The sequence below is a fragment of the Salarias fasciatus genome, chromosome 7 (genome assembly GCF_902148845.1).
Source record: "Salarias fasciatus chromosome 7, fSalaFa1.1, whole genome shotgun sequence".
Lineage (NCBI taxonomy): Eukaryota > Metazoa > Chordata > Actinopteri > Blenniiformes > Blenniidae > Salarias > Salarias fasciatus.
This window is the reverse complement of record NC_043751.1, coordinates 5388970-5409304: the sequence shown is the minus strand read 5'-3', so window position 1 is coordinate 5409304 and position 20335 is coordinate 5388970. Positions and strand designations below refer to the sequence as shown.

Here is a 20335-nt window from a genome sequence, read left to right as displayed (position 1 = left end):
AAAAAAAAAAGCTGAACATTTTTTTGATTTGTTTTTGGTATTTTTATATATTGTGTAAACATGGACATATTCGAGAAACATGGTATTAAGATTTCAAATGCAGTTTTGATAAAAGAAGGGACCAAAACTAAAACGGATGACGAGGTTATCGAATTCCTAAAACAATACGGCTCCATTTCAAAGTTTGAATATATCGATGAACCGCATTCCGCTTTTCACCGTTCGATCGTGGTTGAATATAATTCGGGCGCAGCGTTGGTTTCACTACGTCCATATTTACCATATATATGCGTGTGTGACGATGGCGAGGTTTCGTATGAGATTTTGGATTTGGCTACAGCCTGCGTGAAAGAGGCAGGGAAGTTGCAGACAGAAACCTACTTGGCAGAGCTACAAAGAGTCGCAAAACTGACAGGTCAGGATTTCGCTGTTGTCCTTAATGGGGTGATGTCTCTGCTTGGTCACACTGTCACCAAGCTCCACCCCGCCGCCACTGAGGGGGAGTGCTCTCTGGTGGATAATAAGAATGGGTCTCCTGCTGTCACAGCCAGTCCGCATACTCCATCCCCGTGCCCTGCTCCTGCTTTTGATTTCTCGGCTGATCCTGCTGCTTCAGGCCACAACTCTGTGCCACAGCCAACCGTCCAGCTTGATCCCACAAGCCGACATAACTCAAGACTCTCCTTGCCAGGCGTGTCTCATGCCGACCTCAATCCGCCGTCTGATTGGTCACTGCCCAGAATCTTCACGATCATTAAAATGTAACTTCCAGGCTACACTTGTGCGAATGGCACATGACAGCATGGACACATTGGACTTGACGTCATAAACCGTGGCTGTGGTTGCAGCTTTTGAGACCACATTGATTTGTGGACATTGAGGACATCTGGATCACAGAACACCCTATGGTTGACAATGCTGAGAAAGCTGGACGGCTGTGATGCTCCACTACTGAAAGCAGGTAGAAAAACTGCTGTTTGAGTGAAATCTGAATCCCCGTCACAGGAGCCCGCACGCACCTAAATGGAAACAACCTTGATAAATAGTCTTCTGACCATCTTTGAATGACTGCCTGCGCTTCCTTTCTTTGTGCATCTCTGACCGGCATTGCTTATTTTTCTACTCAAATGCTTTGTGCTCCACATCACGTCCTCTCGCTGTAGCTATTGGATAGTCTGCCGGGAGACTGGAAAGTCCGCTGCGAGACCGTCCTTCACAGGGGGACCAGAGTTGGCCCAAAGACCCCCAATATTTGATCAGAGCAGCTTTCACACATGCACAAACGATGAGCGTTCTCCCAGAAAGTCCTCATTTGGTCAGCGGTCCGGGTTTCACAGGGCTGCTGTGAAAGTGCCCCCGAATGTCTGTTTTCACACATGGACAACAGTTTTCCAGGTTGCGTGAATTATGGCTGACTTGACTGTACACTTTAGTTCAGTGCTTCACTTGACTGACAACAATGACACGTGCTCCTGCCGGGTTTAAATCTGCAAAATTCTCAAGGAGAGATGATCCTTTGCTTGCTCCATCATATCAAGCATGGCATTCCATCGCCACATTCACACTACACTCAATGTGTACAAAAAGGCTGGCCATTAGGGAGCAGGAGTTTCTCAACTGACAGCCTGCTTGAAATCCCCACATATTGGACTCGAATGCGATCAGCCAAAATGCAAGCGGCATTGAAGCGCGCCTGGATGTTTCCGCCCTGTTTCGAGCAGGGGACCTTTCGTGTGTGAGACGAACGTGATGACCACTCGGAAACCCTTGTGCAAAGGGCACATGACAGCACGGACACATTTGACTTGAAGCAAGCAATAGGCCGTAGCTGTGATCGCAGCTTTCGAAACAACATTGATTTGCGGACATTGAGGACATGTGGATCACATAACTTCCATGGTTGACCATGTTGACAAAGTTGGATGGCTGTGATACTTCCAAATGGCAGCAGGTAGAAAAGTTCCTGTTTGAGTGAAATGTCCACCTTTGAGTAAGCCGGGGAACCAAGGCAATCCACCGTATTCTTCCCTCCGCCAAAATTCAATCATCAATCCATTGACGACAGCTGAGCCTGGCCACTTTGGCTAAAGTCTGTCATACTTTGCATCACAAAAGCAAGAGTCGGCATCCAACCGCACAAGCGTTACGTGTCCATTTCCCAAGTGAGAAGCATATTGGCCTCCCAGGCTCAACAGGTGGAAGCATCAAAGCCGTCCAACTTTCTCAACATGGCCAGCCACAGTCAAACGTCTGCTTATTGCACTTAGTAAGCATTTCTGCTGTCAAATGCCCTCTGTGTAAAGCAGAGTGGCGCAGCGGGAGCGTGCTGGGCCCATAACCCAGAGGCCGATGGATCGAAACCATCCTCTGCTACTGGTGACACACACCACTGCTTGCTCGCACTTTTCTTGGTCCCTGTTCTCAGAAAAGAACAAAAAATAGACGCCGTTCCTTCCTCCTTCTTGCAGCCAGTTGCCACTTCCAGCTTGGATGAACGTTGACATTTTGGCTCAGACAGGTAGTGTGGCCGAGCGGTCCAAGGCGCTGGATTCAGGTTCCAGTCTCTTCGGAGGCGTGGGTTCAAATCCCACCACTGCCAGCCTGGAAGCCTTTTGGGGCTTCTCTGAAACTGATCAAAGGAGTCAGACAAGCTTCTCTGTTGCATTGGAGAAATGTCAACTCTTAAGAACTCACCTGCAACTTATGTGCTTCAACAACAGAACCATGGCACAAGCCTCCTGAAATCACCTGGGTACTGAAATTTCCATGAAAAGCCGCAATTGCCAAGGGACATCGAGTCCACGTAAGCTGGCCTGAAAAGAAGGCTGATCGGAGGGGAGTCCCCACGTCAGAACAATTCCCTAAAAGGACACACCGTGGTCAGTCCACTCTGTTGTTACGGCACAACATTTCTCAAATCCCATTGGTGAAAAACAACTGAGTTGTAACATGTCCTCTTCATTAGGGCTGTCAATGACACTCTCAGAGACTTTGCATCGCAAAGAAATCAGGTCTCGACCACACACCCACCAAGTTGAAATTCCACTGGTGAGAAATATTTTGGTTCACCAGACTCATCATTTTGAAGTTTTGCAGTCCTCCAAGTCCGGAATGATACTTGTACATGAAAGAAAACACAAAACAAAACAAAACAAAGAAAAAAACAATGCAGCCTGGAGTATCTCGTTGCTTTCCCGTCAGGATAGTCCATGACTTGATATCCTCTGGTGGGGGGAAGCCGAGAAATTTCACACGCTCATTGGATTTGGCTAGCTTTCCAACTGCACTTTTGACATAGGACCAAATGCATGGGCAACGTCATCCAATTACAACAGCTGCAGGTTTTGGGGCACTGCCGCCCAAGACAAACACTGACCAGAGAGGCAGACGAAGAAATCCGGCTCATTTGAATGGTGTGGGCTAGGAGTTAGCCCGGAAGACCGGCATTTTTTTAGTGAGGGGAGCTTTCACACACACACAAACGATGAACGTTCTCCCAAAAAGTGCCGATTTTGCAGGGCTGGTGTGAAAGTGCCCCTGAATGCTTGTGTTCTGACAACCTCTTTTAAAGTCTGACAGATTGGAGTCAAAAGCAATCAGCCAAAACACAAGCTGCATTGAAGCACACCAGGATGTTTCCGCCCTGTTTCGACCAGGGGACCTTTCGTGTGTTAGACGAACGTGATGACCACTACACTACGGAAACCCTTGTGTAACCCAGGTGGGAAAATGGGTTTTTGCCTCAGAATATCCCTTATTAATTTCCCTAAATAATTATTCAAAATCCTCCTCGTTCTCCGCGCGTCATTACGTCACGCGGTCACGTGACGCCGTGCGTCCAATCACGATCTATAAACACCGGTGGCCGGCTGGCACCCGGAAGTAATGAGACAGGCACGACGGACAGGGACGCTGCCGGTAGGTTGGAGCATTGCTGACACAAACTGAATCTAAACCATCTCCGAACTAAACATCATGAATGTTGGGGTGTAGGAGCAGTTTACCGGAGCCGCGGTGCTGTGTGGAAGCCAGCTGTGCGCGATCAATCTGAGGAGTTGGTGAGTCGCGTTAGCGTTAGCTTAGCCTCCATTCATTCCTTTTCATCATTGTATTCCGAATATGTCTGTGTCAATCAAGATGTGAAACACTGTTATTTATTTATCGGACAATTGATTACTAGTCTGGTAATCATGAAATGAAATTATGCACTTTAACACCAGTTATGATGCTGGTGTTGTTCCTGCAGCCCAGCCAATCGCTGGAGCTGTTGGTGTTTGTCTGTGATACTATGCACTGAAGATCTTAGTCTGTATTTATTCAAATCCAGTTTTAATAAGACGATGTGTTGTACAACATGGAATTATATTTTTGTATTTATGACTAGTCTTGATTCAATGTGCACAATATTGATTGGACCTGTTTTGACGCAGGCCAGGTCGATGGCGAGCCGCTAGGCCCGAGCTGAAAGCTGCACCTGAGAAGCAAGTCTAAGTGGAACCCAATCTGCTCAGGTTGGGTTGGTAGGACGGCTTCTACCCTGCAGCTTGATCTCCTTGTCCTTTCTGCAACCTATCTCTGGGCCACCTTTCTATCATTTCATTTCCCCTCCTAAACCCTTGGATTTTTCTCTGGACGTTTCAAGGTGGACTCAAGAACTGTGTTGCTCCGTCTCTGACGGGAACCTCATTGATCCCCGGCTGGGTGATCAACAATCAAGAAAACAGCGTTGGTGTCCGCTGTCGACACTGATTTGTTTGTACGAAGATCACTTCATTGGTTAAGGCTTCATTGTTTTTTTGTTTTTTTCACTTATGTTTGTTGTTGTCTGTGGTGTTGCATTTATATAAAAAAGGTACCGCTTCACTCAGACGTGTTCAGTCTCCTACTTCTCCACTCCATGAGCTGATCTAGTCTTCTGATTGGTCACTGCCCAGAATCTTCACGATCATTAAAATGTAACTTCCAGGCTACATAAAGTGGCGAGCCCAGCCAGGAGTGGGGAAAAAAAAAAAAAGCTGAACATTTTTTGATTTGTTTTTGGTATTTTTATATATTGTGTAAACATGGACATATTCGAGAAACATGGTATTAAGATTTCAAATGCAGTTTTGATAAAAGAAGGGACCAAAACTAAAACGGATGACGAGGTTATCGAATTCCTAAAACAATACGGCTCCATTTCAAAGTTTGAATATATCGATGAACCGCATTCCGCTTTTCACCGTTCGATCGTGGTTGAATATAATTCGGGCGCAGCGTTGGTTTCACTACGTCCATATTTACCATATATATGCGTGTGTGACGATGGCGAGGTTTCGTATGAGATTTTGGATTTGGCTACAGCCTGCGTGAAAGAGGCAGGGAAGTTGCAGACAGAAACCTACTTGGCAGAGCTACAAAGAGTCGCAAAACTGACAGGTCAGGATTTCGCTGTTGTCCTTAATGGGGTGATGTCTCTGCTTGGTCACACTGTCACCAAGCTCCACCCCGCCGCCACTGAGGGGGAGTGCTCTCTGGTGGATAATAAGAATGGGTCTCCTGCTGTCACAGCCAGTCCGCATACTCCATCCCCGTGCCCTGCTCCTGCTTTTGATTTCTCGGCTGATCCTGCTGCTTCAGGCCACAACTCTGTGCCACAGCCAACCGTCCAGCTTGATCCCACAAGCCGACATAACTCAAGACTCTCCTTGCCAGGCGTGTCTCATGCCGACCTCAATCCGCCGTCTGATTGGTCACTGCCCAGAATCTTCACGATCATTAAAATGTAACTTCCAGGCTACACTTGTGCGAATGGCACATGACAGCATGGACACATTGGACTTGACGTCATAAACCGTGGCTGTGGTTGCAGCTTTTGAGACCACATTGATTTGTGGACATTGAGGACATCTGGATCACAGAACACCCTATGGTTGACAATGCTGAGAAAGCTGGACGGCTGTGATGCTCCACTACTGAAAGCAGGTAGAAAAACTGCTGTTTGAGTGAAATCTGAATCCCCGTCACAGGAGCCCGCACGCACCTAAATGGAAACAACCTTGATAAATAGTCTTCTGACCATCTTTGAATGACTGCCTGCGCTTCCTTTCTTTGTGCATCTCTGACCGGCATTGCTTATTTTTCTACTCAAATGCTTTGTGCTCCACATCACGTCCTCTCGCTGTAGCTATTGGATAGTCTGCCGGGAGACTGGAAAGTCCGCTGCGAGACCGTCCTTCACAGGGGGACCAGAGTTGGCCCCAAAGACCCCCAATATTTGATCAGAGCAGCTTTCACACATGCACAAACGATGAGCGTTCTCCCAGAAAGTCCTCATTTGGTCAGCGGTCCGGGTTTCACAGGGCTGCTGTGAAAGTGCCCCCGAATGTCTGTTTTCACACATGGACAACAGTTTTCCAGGTTGCGTGAATTATGGCTGACTTGACTGTACACTTTAGTTCAGTGCTTCACTTGACTGACAACAATGACACGTGCTCCTGCCGGGTTTAAATCTGCAAAATTCTCAAGGAGAGATGATCCTTTGCTTGCTCCATCATATCAAGCATGGCATTCCATCGCCACATTCACACTACACTCAATGTGTACAAAAAGGCTGGCCATTAGGGAGCAGGAGTTTCTCAACTGACAGCCTGCTTGAAATCCCCACATATTGGACTCGAATGCGATCAGCCAAAATGCAAGCGGCATTGAAGCGCGCCTGGATGTTTCCGCCCTGTTTCGAGCAGGGGACCTTTCGTGTGTGAGACGAACGTGATGACCACTCGGAAACCCTTGTGCAAAGGGCACATGACAGCACGGACACATTTGACTTGAAGCAAGCAATAGGCCGTAGCTGTGATCGCAGCTTTCGAAACAACATTGATTTGCGGACATTGAGGACATGTGGATCACATAACTTCCATGGTTGACCATGTTGACAAAGTTGGATGGCTGTGATACTTCCAAATGGCAGCAGGTAGAAAAGTTCCTGTTTGAGTGAAATGTCCACCTTTGAGTAAGCCGGGGAACCAAGGCAATCCACCGTATTCTTCCCTCCGCCAAAATTCAATCATCAATCCATTGACGACAGCTGAGCCTGGCCACTTTGGCTAAAGTCTGTCATACTTTGCATCACAAAAGCAAGAGTCGGCATCCAACCGCACAAGCGTTACGTGTCCATTTCCCAAGTGAGAAGCATATTGGCCTCCCAGGCTCAACAGGTGGAAGCATCAAAGCCGTCCAACTTTCTCAACATGGCCAGCCACAGTCAAACGTCTGCTTATTGCACTTAGTAAGCATTTCTGCTGTCAAATGCCCTCTGTGTAAAGCAGAGTGGCGCAGCGGGAGCGTGCTGGGCCCATAACCCAGAGGCCGATGGATCGAAACCATCCTCTGCTACTGGTGACACACACCACTGCTTGCTCGCACTTTTCTTGGTCCCTGTTCTCAGAAAAGAACAAAAAATAGACGCCGTTCCTTCCTCCTTCTTGCAGCCAGTTGCCACTTCCAGCTTGGATGAACGTTGACATTTTGGCTCAGACAGGTAGTGTGGCCGAGCGGTCCAAGGCGCTGGATTCAGGTTCCAGTCTCTTCGGAGGCGTGGGTTCAAATCCCACCACTGCCAGCCTGGAAGCCTTTTGGGGCTTCTCTGAAACTGATCAAAGGAGTCAGACAAGCTTCTCTGTTGCATTGGAGAAATGTCAACTCTTAAGAACTCACCTGCAACTTATGTGCTTCAACAACAGAACCATGGCACAAGCCTCCTGAAATCACCTGGGTACTGAAATTTCCATGAAAAGCCGCAATTGCCAAGGGACATCGAGTCCACGTAAGCTGGCCTGAAAAGAAGGCTGATCGGAGGGGAGTCCCCACGTCAGAACAATTCCCTAAAAGGACACACCGTGGTCAGTCCACTCTGTTGTTACGGCACAACATTTCTCAAATCCCATTGGTGAAAAACAACTGAGTTGTAACATGTCCTCTTCATTAGGGCTGTCAATGACACTCTCAGAGACTTTGCATCGCAAAGAAATCAGGTCTCGACCACACACCCACCAAGTTGAAATTCCACTGGTGAGAAATATTTTGGTTCACCAGACTCATCATTTTGAAGTTTTGCAGTCCTCCAAGTCCGGAATGATACTTGTACATGAAAGAAAACACAAAACAAAACAAAACAAAGAAAAAACAATGCAGCCTGGAGTATCTCGTTGCTTTCCCGTCAGGATAGTCCATGACTTGATATCCTCTGGTGGGGGGAAGCCGAGAAATTTCACACGCTCATTGGATTTGGCTAGCTTTCCAACTGCACTTTTGACATAGGACCAAATGCATGGGCAACGTCATCCAATTACAACAGCTGCAGGTTTTGGGGCACTGCCGCCCAAGACAAACACTGACCAGAGAGGCAGACGAAGAAATCCGGCTCATTTGAATGGTGTGGGCTAGGAGTTAGCCCGGAAGACCGGCATTTTTTTAGTGAGGGGAGCTTTCACACACACACAAACGATGAACGTTCTCCCAAAAAGTGCCGATTTTGCAGGGCTGGTGTGAAAGTGCCCCTGAATGCTTGTGTTCTGACAACCTCTTTTAAAGTCTGACAGATTGGAGTCAAAAGCAATCAGCCAAAACACAAGCTGCATTGAAGCACACCAGGATGTTTCCGCCCTGTTTCGAGCAGGGGACCTTTCGTGTGTGAGACGAACGTGATGACCACTACACTACGGAAACCATTGTGCAAAGGGCACATGACAGCACGGACACATTTGACTTGAAGCAAGCAATAGGCCGTAGCTGTGATCGCAGCTTTCGAAACAACATTGATTTGCGGACATTGAGGACATGTGGATCACATAACTTCCATGGTTGACCATGTTGACAAAGTTGGATGGCTGTGATACTTCCAAATGGCAGCAGGTAGAAAAGTTCCTGTTTGAGTGAAATGTCCACCTTTGAGTAAGCCGGGGAACCAAGGCAATCCACTGTATTCTTCCCTCAGCCAAAATTCAATCATCCATCCATTGACGACAGCTGAGCCTGGCCACTTTGGCTAAAGTCTGTCATACTTTGCATCACAAAAGCAAGAGTCGGCATCCAACCGCACAAGCGTTACGTGTCCATTTCCCAAGTGAGAAGCATATTGGCCTTACAGGCTCAACAGGTGGAAGCATCAAAGCCGTCCAACTTTCTCAACATGGCCAGCCACAGTCAAACGTCTGCTTATTGCACTTAGTAAGCATTTCTGCTGTCAAATGCCCTCTGTGTAAAGCAGAGTGGCGCAGCGGGAGCGTGCTGGGCCCATAACCCAGAGGCCGATGGATCGAAACCATCCTCTGCTACTGGTGACACACACCACTGCTTGCTCGCACTTTTCTTGGTCCCTGTTCTCAGAAAAGAACAAAACAAAAAAAGACGTCGTTCCTTCCTCCTTCTTGCAGCCAGTTGCCACTTCCAGCTTGGATGAACGTTGACATTTTGGCTCAGACAGGTAGTGTGGCCGAGCGGTCCAAGGCGCTGGATTCAGGTTCCAGTCTCTTCGGAGGCGTGGGTTCAAATCCCACCACTGCCAGCCTGGAAGCCTTTTGGGGCTTCTCTGAAACTGATCAAAGGAGTCAGACAAGCTTCTCTGTTGCATTGGAGAAATGTCAACTCTTAAGAACTCACCTGCAACTTATGTGCTTCAACAACAGAACCATGGCACAAGCCTCCTGAAATCACCTGGGTACTGAAATTTCCATGAAAAGCCGCAATTGCCAAGGGACATCGAGTCCACGTAAGCTGGCCTGAAAAGAAGGCTGATCGGAGGGGAGTCCCCACGTCAGAACAATTCCCCAAAAGGACACACCGTGGTCAGTCCACTCTGTTGTTACGGCACAACATTTCTCAAATCCCATTGGTGAAAAACAACTGAGTTGTAACATGTCCTCTTCATTAGGGCTGTCAATGACACTCTCAGAGACTTTGCATCGCAAAGAAATCAGGTCTCGACCACACACCCACCAAGTTGAAATTCCACTGGTGAGAAATATTTGGTTCACCAGACTCATCATTTTGAAGTTTTGCAGTCCTCCAAGTCCGGAATGATACTTGTACATGAAAGAAAACACAAAACAAAACAAAACAAAGAAAAAAACAATGCAGCCTGGAGTATCTCGTTGCTTTCCCCGTCAGGATAGTCCATGACTTGATATCCTCTGGTGGGGGGAAGCCGAGAAATTTCACACGCTCATTGGATTTGGCTAGCTTTCCAACTGCACTTTTGACATAGGACCAAATGCATGGGCAACGTCATCCAATTACAACAGCTGCAGGTTTTGGGGCACTGCCGCCCAAGACAAACACTGACCAGAGAGGCAGACGAAGAAATCCGGCTCATTTGAATGGTGTGGGCTAGGAGTTAGCCCGGAAGACCGGCATTTTTTTAGTGAGGGGAGCTTTCACACACGCACAAACGATGAACGTTCTCCCAAAAAGTGCCGATTTTGCAGGGCTGGTGTGAAAGTGCCCCTGAATGCTTGTGTTCTGACAACCTCTTTTAAAGTCTGACAGATTGGAGTCAAAAGCAATCAGCCAAAACACAAGCTGCATTGAAGCACACCAGGATGTTTCCGCCCTGTTTCGAGCAGGGGACCTTTCGTGTGTGAGACGAACGTGATGACCACTACACTACGGAAACCATTGTGCAAAGGGCACATGACAGCACGGACACATTTGACTTGAAGCAAGCATAGGCCGTAGCTGTGATCGCAGCTTTCGAAACAACATTGATTTGCGGACATTGAGGACATGTGGATCACATAACTTCCATGGTTGACCATGTTGACAAAGTTGGATGGCTGTGATACTTCCAAATGGCAGCAGGTAGAAAAGTTCCTGTTTGAGTGAAATGTCCACCTTTGAGTAAGCCGGGGAACCAAGGCAATCCACTGTATTCTTCCCTCAGCCAAAATTCAATCATCCATCCATTGACGACAGCTGAGCCTGGCCACTTTGGCTAAAGTCTGTCATACTTTGCATCACAAAAGCAAGAGTCGGCATCCAACCGCACAAGCGTTACGTGTCCATTTCCCAAGTGAGAAGCATATTGGCCTCCCAGGCTCAACAGGTGGAAGCATCAAAGCCGTCCAACTTTCTCAACATGGCCAGCCACAGTCAAACGTCTGCTTATTGCACTTAGTAAGCATTTCTGCTGTCAAATGCCCTCTGTGTAAAGCAGAGTGGCGCAGCGGGAGCGTGCTGGGCCCATAACCCAGAGGCCGATGGATCGAAAACCATCCTCTGCTACTGGTGACACACACCACTGCTTGCTCGCACTTTTCTTGGTCCCTGTTCTCAGAAAAGAACAAAAAATAGACGCCGTTCCTTCCTCCTTCTTGCAGCCAGTTGCCACTTCCAGCTTGGATGAACGTTGACATTTTGGCTCAGACAGGTAGTGTGGCCGAGCGGTCCAAGGCGCTGGATTCAGGTTCCAGTCTCTTCGGAGGCGTGGGTTCAAATCCCACCACGCCAGCCTGGAAGCCTTTTGGGGCTTCTCTGAAACTGATCAAAGGAGTCAGACAAGCTTCTCTGTTGCATTGGAGAAATGTCAACTCTTAAGAACTCACCTGCAACTATGTGCTTCAACAACAGAACCATGGCACAAGCCTCCTGAAATCACCTGGGTACTGAAATTTCCATGAAAAGCCGCAATTGCCAAGGGACATCGAGTCCACGTAAGCTGGCCTGAAAAGAAGGCTGATCGGAGGGGAGTCCCACGTCAGAACAATTCCCCAAAAGGACCACACCGTGGTCAGTCCACTCTGTTGTTACGGCACAACATTTCTCAAATCCATTGGTGAAAAACAACTGAGTTGTAACATGTCCTCTTCATAAGGGCTGTCATGACACTCTCAGAGACTTTGCATCGCAAAGAATCAGGTCTCGACCACACACCCCCCAAGTGAAATTCCACTGGTGAGAAATATTTTGGTTCACCAGACTCATCATTTTGAAGTTTTGCAGTCCTCCAAGTCCGGAATGATACTTGTACATGAAAGAAAACACACAAAACAAAACAAACAAAGAAAAAAACAATGCAGCCTGGAGTATCTCGTTGCTTTCCCGTCAGGATAGTCCATGACTTGATATCCTCTGGTGGGGGGAAGCCGAGAAATTTCACACGCTCATTGGATTTGGCTAGCTTTCCAACTGCACTTTTGGACATAGGGACCAAATGCATGGGCAACGTCATCCAATTACAACAGCTGCAGGTTTTGGGGCACTGCCGCCACAAGACAAACACTGACCAGAGAGGCAGACGAAGAAATCCGGCTCATTTGAATGGTGTGGGCTAGGAGTTAGCCCGGAAGACCGGCATTTTTTTAGTGAGGGGAGCTTTCACACACACACACAAACGATGAACGTTCTCCCAAAAGTGCCGATTTTGCAGGGCTGGTTTGAAAGTGCCCCCTGAATGCTTGTGTTCTGACAACCTCTTTTAAAGTCTGACAGATTGGAGTCAAAAGCAATCAGCCAAAACACAAGCTGCATTGAAGCACACCAGGATGTTTCCGCCTGTTTCGACCAGGGGACCTTTCGTGTGTTAGACGAACGTGATGACCACTACACTACGGAAACCCTTGTGCGAATGGCACATGACAGCATGGACACATTGGACTTGACGTCATAAACCGTGGCTGTGGTTGCAGCTTTTGAGACCACATTGATTTGTGGACATTGAGGACATCTGGATCACAGAACACCCTATGGTTGACAATGCTGAGAAAGCTGGACGGCTGTGATGCTCCACTACTGAAAGCAGGTAGAAAAACTGCTGTTTGAGTGAAATCTGAATCCCCGTCACAGGAGCCCGCACGCACCTAAATGGAAACAACCTTGATAAATAGTCTTCTGACCATCTTTGAATGACTGCCTGCGCTTCCTTTCTTTGTGCATCTCTGACCGGCATTGCTTATTTTTCTACTCAAATGCTTTGTGCTCCACATCACGTCCTCTCGCTGTAGCTATTGGATAGTCTGCCGGGAGACTGGAAAGTCCGCTGCGAGACCGTCCTTCACAGGGGGACCAGAGTTGGCCCCAAAGACCCCCAATATTTGATCAGAGCAGCTTTCACACATGCACAAACGATGAGCGTTCTCCCAGAAAGTCCTCATTTGGTCAGCGGTCCGGGTTTCACAGGGCTGCTGTGAAAGTGCCCCCGAATGTCTGTTTTCACACATGGACAACAGTTTTCCAGGTTGCGTGAATTATGGCTGACTTGACTGTACACTTTAGTTCAGTGCTTCACTTGACTGACAACAATGACACGTGCTCCTGCCGGGTTTAAATCTGCAAAATTCTCAAGGAGAGATGATCCTTTGCTTGCTCCATCATATCAAGCATGGCATTCCATCGCCACATTCACACTACACTCAATGTGTACAAAAAGGCTGGCCATTAGGGAGCAGGAGTTTCTCAACTGACAGCCTGCTTGAAATCCCCACATATTGGACTCGAATGCGATCAGCCAAAATGCAAGCGGCATTGAAGCGCGCCTGGATGTTTCCGCCCTGTTTCGAGCAGGGGACCTTTCGTGTGTGAGACGAACGTGATGACCACTCGGAAACCCTTGTGCAAAGGGCACATGACAGCACGGACACATTTGACTTGAAGCAAGCAATAGGCCGTAGCTGTGATCGCAGCTTTCGAAACAACATTGATTTGCGGACATTGAGGACATGTGGATCACATAACTTCCATGGTTGACCATGTTGACAAAGTTGGATGGCTGTGATACTTCCAAATGGCAGCAGGTAGAAAAGTTCCTGTTTGAGTGAAATGTCCACCTTTGAGTAAGCCGGGGAACCAAGGCAATCCACCGTATTCTTCCCTCCGCCAAAATTCAATCATCAATCCATTGACGACAGCTGAGCCTGGCCACTTTGGCTAAAGTCTGTCATACTTTGCATCACAAAAGCAAGAGTCGGCATCCAACCGCACAAGCGTTACGTGTCCATTTCCCAAGTGAGAAGCATATTGGCCTCCCAGGCTCAACAGGTGGAAGCATCAAAGCCGTCCAACTTTCTCAACATGGCCAGCCACAGTCAAACGTCTGCTTATTGCACTTAGTAAGCATTTCTGCTGTCAAATGCCCTCTGTGTAAAGCAGAGTGGCGCAGCGGGAGCGTGCTGGGCCCATAACCCAGAGGCCGATGGATCGAAACCATCCTCTGCTACTGGTGACACACACCACTGCTTGCTCGCACTTTTCTTGGTCCCTGTTCTCAGAAAAGAACAAAAAATAGACGCCGTTCCTTCCTCCTTCTTGCAGCCAGTTGCCACTTCCAGCTTGGATGAACGTTGACATTTTGGCTCAGACAGGTAGTGTGGCCGAGCGGTCCAAGGCGCTGGATTCAGGTTCCAGTCTCTTCGGAGGCGTGGGTTCAAATCCCACCACTGCCAGCCTGGAAGCCTTTTGGGGCTTCTCTGAAACTGATCAAAGGAGTCAGACAAGCTTCTCTGTTGCATTGGAGAAATGTCAACTCTTAAGAACTCACCTGCAACTTATGTGCTTCAACAACAGAACCATGGCACAAGCCTCCTGAAATCACCTGGGTACTGAAATTTCCATGAAAAGCCGCAATTGCCAAGGGACATCGAGTCCACGTAAGCTGGCCTGAAAAGAAGGCTGATCGGAGGGGAGTCCCCACGTCAGAACAATTCCCTAAAAGGACACACCGTGGTCAGTCCACTCTGTTGTTACGGCACAACATTTCTCAAATCCCATTGGTGAAAAACAACTGAGTTGTAACATGTCCTCTTCATTAGGGCTGTCAATGACACTCTCAGAGACTTTGCATCGCAAAGAAATCAGGTCTCGACCACACACCCACCAAGTTGAAATTCCACTGGTGAGAAATATTTTGGTTCACCAGACTCATCATTTTGAAGTTTTGCAGTCCTCCAAGTCCGGAATGATACTTGTACATGAAAGAAAACACAAAACAAAACAAAACAAAGAAAAAAACAATGCAGCCTGGAGTATCTCGTTGCTTTCCCGTCAGGATAGTCCATGACTTGATATCCTCTGGTGGGGGGAAGCCGAGAAATTTCACACGCTCATTGGATTTGGCTAGCTTTCCAACTGCACTTTTGACATAGGACCAAATGCATGGGCAACGTCATCCAATTACAACAGCTGCAGGTTTTGGGGCACTGCCGCCCAAGACAAACACTGACCAGAGAGGCAGACGAAGAAATCCGGCTCATTTGAATGGTGTGGGCTAGGAGTTAGCCCGGAAGACCGGCATTTTTTTAGTGAGGGGAGCTTTCACACACACACAAACGATGAACGTTCTCCCAAAAAGTGCCGATTTTGCAGGGCTGGTGTGAAAGTGCCCCTGAATGCTTGTGTTCTGACAACCTCTTTTAAAGTCTGACAGATTGGAGTCAAAAGCAATCAGCCAAAACACAAGCTGCATTGAAGCACACCAGGATGTTTCCGCCCTGTTTCGACCAGGGGACCTTTCGTGTGTTAGACGAACGTGATGACCACTACACTACGGAAACCCTTGTGTAACCCAGGTGGGAAAATGGGTTTTTGCCTCAGAATATCCCTTATTAATTTCCCTAAATAATTATTCAAAATCCTCCTCGTTCTCCGCGCGTCATTACGTCACGCGGTCACGTGACGCCGTGCGTCCAATCACGATCTATAAACACCGGTGGCCGGCTGGCACCCGGAAGTAATGAGACAGGCACGACGGACAGGGACGCTGCCGGTAGGTTGGAGCATTGCTGACACAAACTGAATCTAAACCATCTCCGAACTAAACATCATGAATGTTGGGGTGTAGGAGCAGTTTACCGGAGCCGCGGTGCTGTGTGGAAGCCAGCTGTGCGCGATCAATCTGAGGAGTTGGTGAGTCGCGTTAGCGTTAGCTTAGCCTCCATTCATTCCTTTTCATCATTGTATTCCGAATATGTCTGTGTCAATCAAGATGTGAAACACTGTTATTTATTTATCGGACAATTGATTACTAGTCTGGTAATCATGAAATGAAATTATGCACTTTAACACCAGTTATGATGCTGGTGTTGTTCCTGCAGCCCAGCCAATCGCTGGAGCTGTTGGTGTTTGTCTGTGATACTATGCACTGAAGATCTTAGTCTGTATTTATTCAAATCCAGTTTTAATAAGACGATGTGTTGTACAACATGGAATTATATTTTTGTATTTATGACTAGTCTTGATTCAATGTGCACAATATTGATTGGACCTGTTTTGACGCAGGCCAGGTCGATGGCGAGCCGCTAGGCCCGAGCTGAAAGCTGCACCTGAGAAGCAAGTCTAAGTGGAACCCAATCTGCTCAGGTTGGGTTGGTAGGACGGCTTCTACCCTGCAGCTTGATCTCCTTGTCCTTTCTGCAACCTATCTCTGGGCCACCTTTCTATCATTTCATTTCCCCTCCTAAACCCTTGGATTTTTCTCTGGACGTTTCAAGGTGGACTCAAGAACTGTGTTGCTCCGTCTCTGACGGGAACCTCATTGATCCCCGGCTGGGTGATCAACAATCAAGAAAACAGCGTTGGTGTCCGCTGTCGACACTGATTTGTTTGTACGAAGATCACTTCATTGGTTAAGGCTTCATTGTTTTTTTTGTTTTTTCACTTATGTTTGTTGTTGTCTGTGGTGTTGCATTTATATAAAAAAGGTACCGCTTCACTCAGACGTGTTCAGTCTCCTACTTCTCCACTCCATGAGCTGATCTAGTCTTCTGATTGGTCACTGCCCAGAATCTTCACGATCATTAAAATGTAACTTCCAGGCTACATAAAGTGGCGAGCCCAGCCAGGAGTGGGGAAAAAAAAAAAAGCTGAACATTTTTTTGATTTGTTTTTGGTATTTTTATATATTGTGTAAACATGGACATATTCGAGAAACATGGTATTAAGATTTCAAATGCAGTTTTGATAAAAGAAGGGACCAAAACTAAAACGGATGACGAGGTTATCGAATTCCTAAAACAATACGGCTCCATTTCAAAGTTTGAATATATCGATGAACCGCATTCCGCTTTTCACCGTTCGATCGTGGTTGAATATAATTCGGGCGCAGCGTTGGTTTCACTACGTCCATATTTACCATATATATGCGTGTGTGACGATGGCGAGGTTTCGTATGAGATTTTGGATTTGGCTACAGCCTGCGTGAAAGAGGCAGGGAAGTTGCAGACAGAAACCTACTTGGCAGAGCTACAAAGAGTCGCAAAACTGACAGGTCAGGATTTCGCTGTTGTCCTTAATGGGGTGATGTCTCTGCTTGGTCACACTGTCACCAAGCTCCACCCCGCCGCCACTGAGGGGGAGTGCTCTCTGGTGGATAATAAGAATGGGTCTCCTGCTGTCACAGCCAGTCCGCATACTCCATCCCCGTGCCCTGCTCCTGCTTTTGATTTCTCGGCTGATCCTGCTGCTTCAGGCCACAACTCTGTGCCACAGCCAACCGTCCAGCTTGATCCCACAAGCCGACATAACTCAAGACTCTCCTTGCCAGGCGTGTCTCATGCCGACCTCAATCCGCCGTCTGATTGGTCACTGCCCAGAATCTTCACGATCATTAAAATGTAACTTCCAGGCTACACTTGTGCGAATGGCACATGACAGCATGGACACATTGGACTTGACGTCATAAACCGTGGCTGTGGTTGCAGCTTTTGAGACCACATTGATTTGTGGACATTGAGGACATCTGGATCACAGAACACCCTATGGTTGACAATGCTGAGAAAGCTGGACGGCTGTGATGCTCCACTACTGAAAGCAGGTAGAAAAACTGCTGTTTGAGTGAAATCTGAATCCCCGTCACAGGAGCCCGCACGCACCTAAATGGAAACAACCTTGATAAATAGTCTTCTGACCATCTTTGAATGACTGCCTGCGCTTCCTTTCTTTGTGCATCTCTGACCGGCATTGCTTATTTTTCTACTCAAATGCTTTGTGCTCCACATCACGTCCTCTCGCTGTAGCTATTGGATAGTCTGCCGGGAGACTGGAAAGTCCGCTGCGAGACCGTCCTTCACAGGGGGACCAGAGTTGGCCCCAAAGACCCCCAATATTTGATCAGAGCAGCTTTCACACATGCACAAACGATGAGCGTTCTCCCAGAAAGTCCTCATTTGGTCAGCGGTCCGGGTTTCACAGGGCTGCTGTGAAAGTGCCCCCGAATGTCTGTTTTCACACATGGACAACAGTTTTCCAGGTTGCGTGAATTATGGCTGACTTGACTGTACACTTTAGTTCAGTGCTTCACTTGACTGACAACAATGACACGTGCTCCTGCCGGGTTTAAATCTGCAAAATTCTCAAGGAGAGATGATCCTTTGCTTGCTCCATCATATCAAGCATGGCATTCCATCGCCACATTCACACTACACTCAATGTGTACAAAAAGGCTGGCCATTAGGGAGCAGGAGTTTCTCAACTGACAGCCTGCTTGAAATCCCCACATATTGGACTCGAATGCGATCAGCCAAAATGCAAGCGGCATTGAAGCGCGCCTGGATGTTTCCGCCCTGTTTCGAGCAGGGGACCTTTCGTGTGTGAGACGAACGTGATGACCACTCGGAAACCCTTGTGCAAAGGGCACATGACAGCACGGACACATTTGACTTGAAGCAAGCAATAGGCCGTAGCTGTGATCGCAGCTTTCGAAACAACATTGATTTGCGGACATTGAGGACATGTGGATCACATAACTTCCATGGTTGACCATGTTGACAAAGTTGGATGGCTGTGATACTTCCAAATGGCAGCAGGTAGAAAAGTTCCTGTTTGAGTGAAATGTCCACCTTTGAGTAAGCCGGGGAACCAAGGCAATCCACCGTATTCTTCCCTCCGCCAAAATTCAATCATCAATCCATTGACGACAGCTGAGCCTGGCCACTTTGGCTAAAGTCTGTCATACTTTGCATCACAAAAGCAAGAGTCGGCATCCAACCGCACAAGCGTTACGTGTCCATTTCCCAAGTGAGAAGCATATTGGCCTCCCAGGCTCAACAGGTGGAAGCATCAAAGCCGTCCAACTTTCTCAACATGGCCAGCCACAGTCAAACGTCTGCTTATTGCACTTAGTAAGCATTTCTGCTGTCAAATGCCCTCTGTGTAAAGCAGAGTGGCGCAGCGGGAGCGTGCTGGGCCCATAACCCAGAGGCCGATGGATCGAAACCATCCTCTGCTACTGGTGACACACACCACTGCTTGCTCGCACTTTTCTTGGTCCCTGTTCTCAGAAAAGAACAAAAAATAGACGCCGTTCCTTCCTCCTTCTTGCAGCCAGTTGCCACTTCCAGCTTGGATGAACGTTGACATTTTGGCTCAGACAGGTAGTGTGGCCGAGCGGTCCAAGGCGCTGGATTCAGGTTCCAGTCTCTTCGGAGGCGTGGGTTCAAATCCCACCACTGCCAGCCTGGAAGCCTTTTGGGGCTTCTCTGAAACTGATCAAAGGAGTCAGACAAGCTTCTCTGTTGCATTGGAGAAATGTCAACTCTTAAGAACTCACCTGCAACTTATGTGCTTCAACAACAGAACCATGGCACAAGCCTCCTGAAATCACCTGGGTACTGAAATTTCCATGAAAAGCCGCAATTGCCAAGGGACATCGAGTCCACGTAAGCTGGCCTGAAAAGAAGGCTGATCGGAGGGGAGTCCCCACGTCAGAACAATTCCCTAAAAGGACACACCGTGGTCAGTCCACTCTGTTGTTACGGCACAACATTTCTCAAATCCCATTGGTGAAAAACAACTGAGTTGTAACATGTCCTCTTCATTAGGGCTGTCAATGACACTCTCAGAGACTTTGCATCGCAAAGAAATCAGGTCTCGACCACACACCCACCAAGTTGAAATTCCACTGGTGAGAAATATTTTGGTTCACCAGACTCATCATTTTGAAGTTTTGCAGTCCTCCAAGTCCGGAATGATACTTGTACATGAAAGAAAACACAAAACAAAACAAAACAAAGAAAAAAACAATGCAGCCTGGAGTATCTCGTTGCTTTCCCGTCAGGATAGTCCATGACTTGATATCCTCTGGTGGGGGGAAGCCGAGAAATTTCACACGCTCATTGGATTTGGCTAGCTTTCCAACTGCACTTTTGACATAGGACCAAATGCATGGGCAACGTCATCCAATTACAACAGCTGCAGGTTTTGGGGCACTGCCGCCCAAGACAAACACTGACCAGAGAGGCAGACGAAGAAATCCGGCTCATTTGAATGGTGTGGGCTAGGAGTTAGCCCGGAAGACCGGCATTTTTTTAGTGAGGGGAGCTTTCACACACACACAAACGATGAACGTTCTCCCAAAAAGTGCCGATTT

The 20335-nt window shown here is 47.8% G+C and overlaps 9 non-coding genes across 9 annotated transcripts; 5 read left to right on the top strand and 4 right to left on the bottom strand.

Annotated features, from left to right (window-relative positions):
* Positions 1-2517: 2517 nt before the first annotated feature.
* Positions 2518-2599, top strand: trnal-cag (transfer RNA leucine (anticodon CAG)). The gene has a single exon. It is a non-coding gene; the product is annotated as a tRNA-Leu (tRNA).
* Positions 2600-3633: 1034 nt separating this feature from the next.
* On the bottom strand, positions 3634-3706 carry trnav-aac (transfer RNA valine (anticodon AAC)). The gene has a single exon. It is a non-coding gene; the product is annotated as a tRNA-Val (tRNA).
* Positions 3707-7521: 3815 nt separating this feature from the next.
* trnal-cag (transfer RNA leucine (anticodon CAG)) lies at positions 7522-7603 on the top strand. Its single transcript has one exon. It is a non-coding gene; the product is annotated as a tRNA-Leu (tRNA).
* A 1033-nt stretch (positions 7604-8636) lies between these two features.
* trnav-cac (transfer RNA valine (anticodon CAC)) lies at positions 8637-8709 on the bottom strand. The gene has a single exon. It is a non-coding gene; the product is annotated as a tRNA-Val (tRNA).
* Positions 8710-9465: 756 nt separating this feature from the next.
* On the top strand, positions 9466-9547 carry trnal-cag (transfer RNA leucine (anticodon CAG)). Its single transcript has one exon. It is a non-coding gene; the product is annotated as a tRNA-Leu (tRNA).
* Positions 9548-10581: 1034 nt separating this feature from the next.
* On the bottom strand, positions 10582-10654 carry trnav-cac (transfer RNA valine (anticodon CAC)). The gene has a single exon. It is a non-coding gene; the product is annotated as a tRNA-Val (tRNA).
* Positions 10655-14335: 3681 nt separating this feature from the next.
* On the top strand, positions 14336-14417 carry trnal-cag (transfer RNA leucine (anticodon CAG)). Its single transcript has one exon. It is a non-coding gene; the product is annotated as a tRNA-Leu (tRNA).
* A 1034-nt stretch (positions 14418-15451) lies between these two features.
* Positions 15452-15524, bottom strand: trnav-aac (transfer RNA valine (anticodon AAC)). The gene has a single exon. It is a non-coding gene; the product is annotated as a tRNA-Val (tRNA).
* A 3815-nt stretch (positions 15525-19339) lies between these two features.
* trnal-cag (transfer RNA leucine (anticodon CAG)) lies at positions 19340-19421 on the top strand. The gene has a single exon. It is a non-coding gene; the product is annotated as a tRNA-Leu (tRNA).
* Positions 19422-20335: the final 914 nt, after the last annotated feature.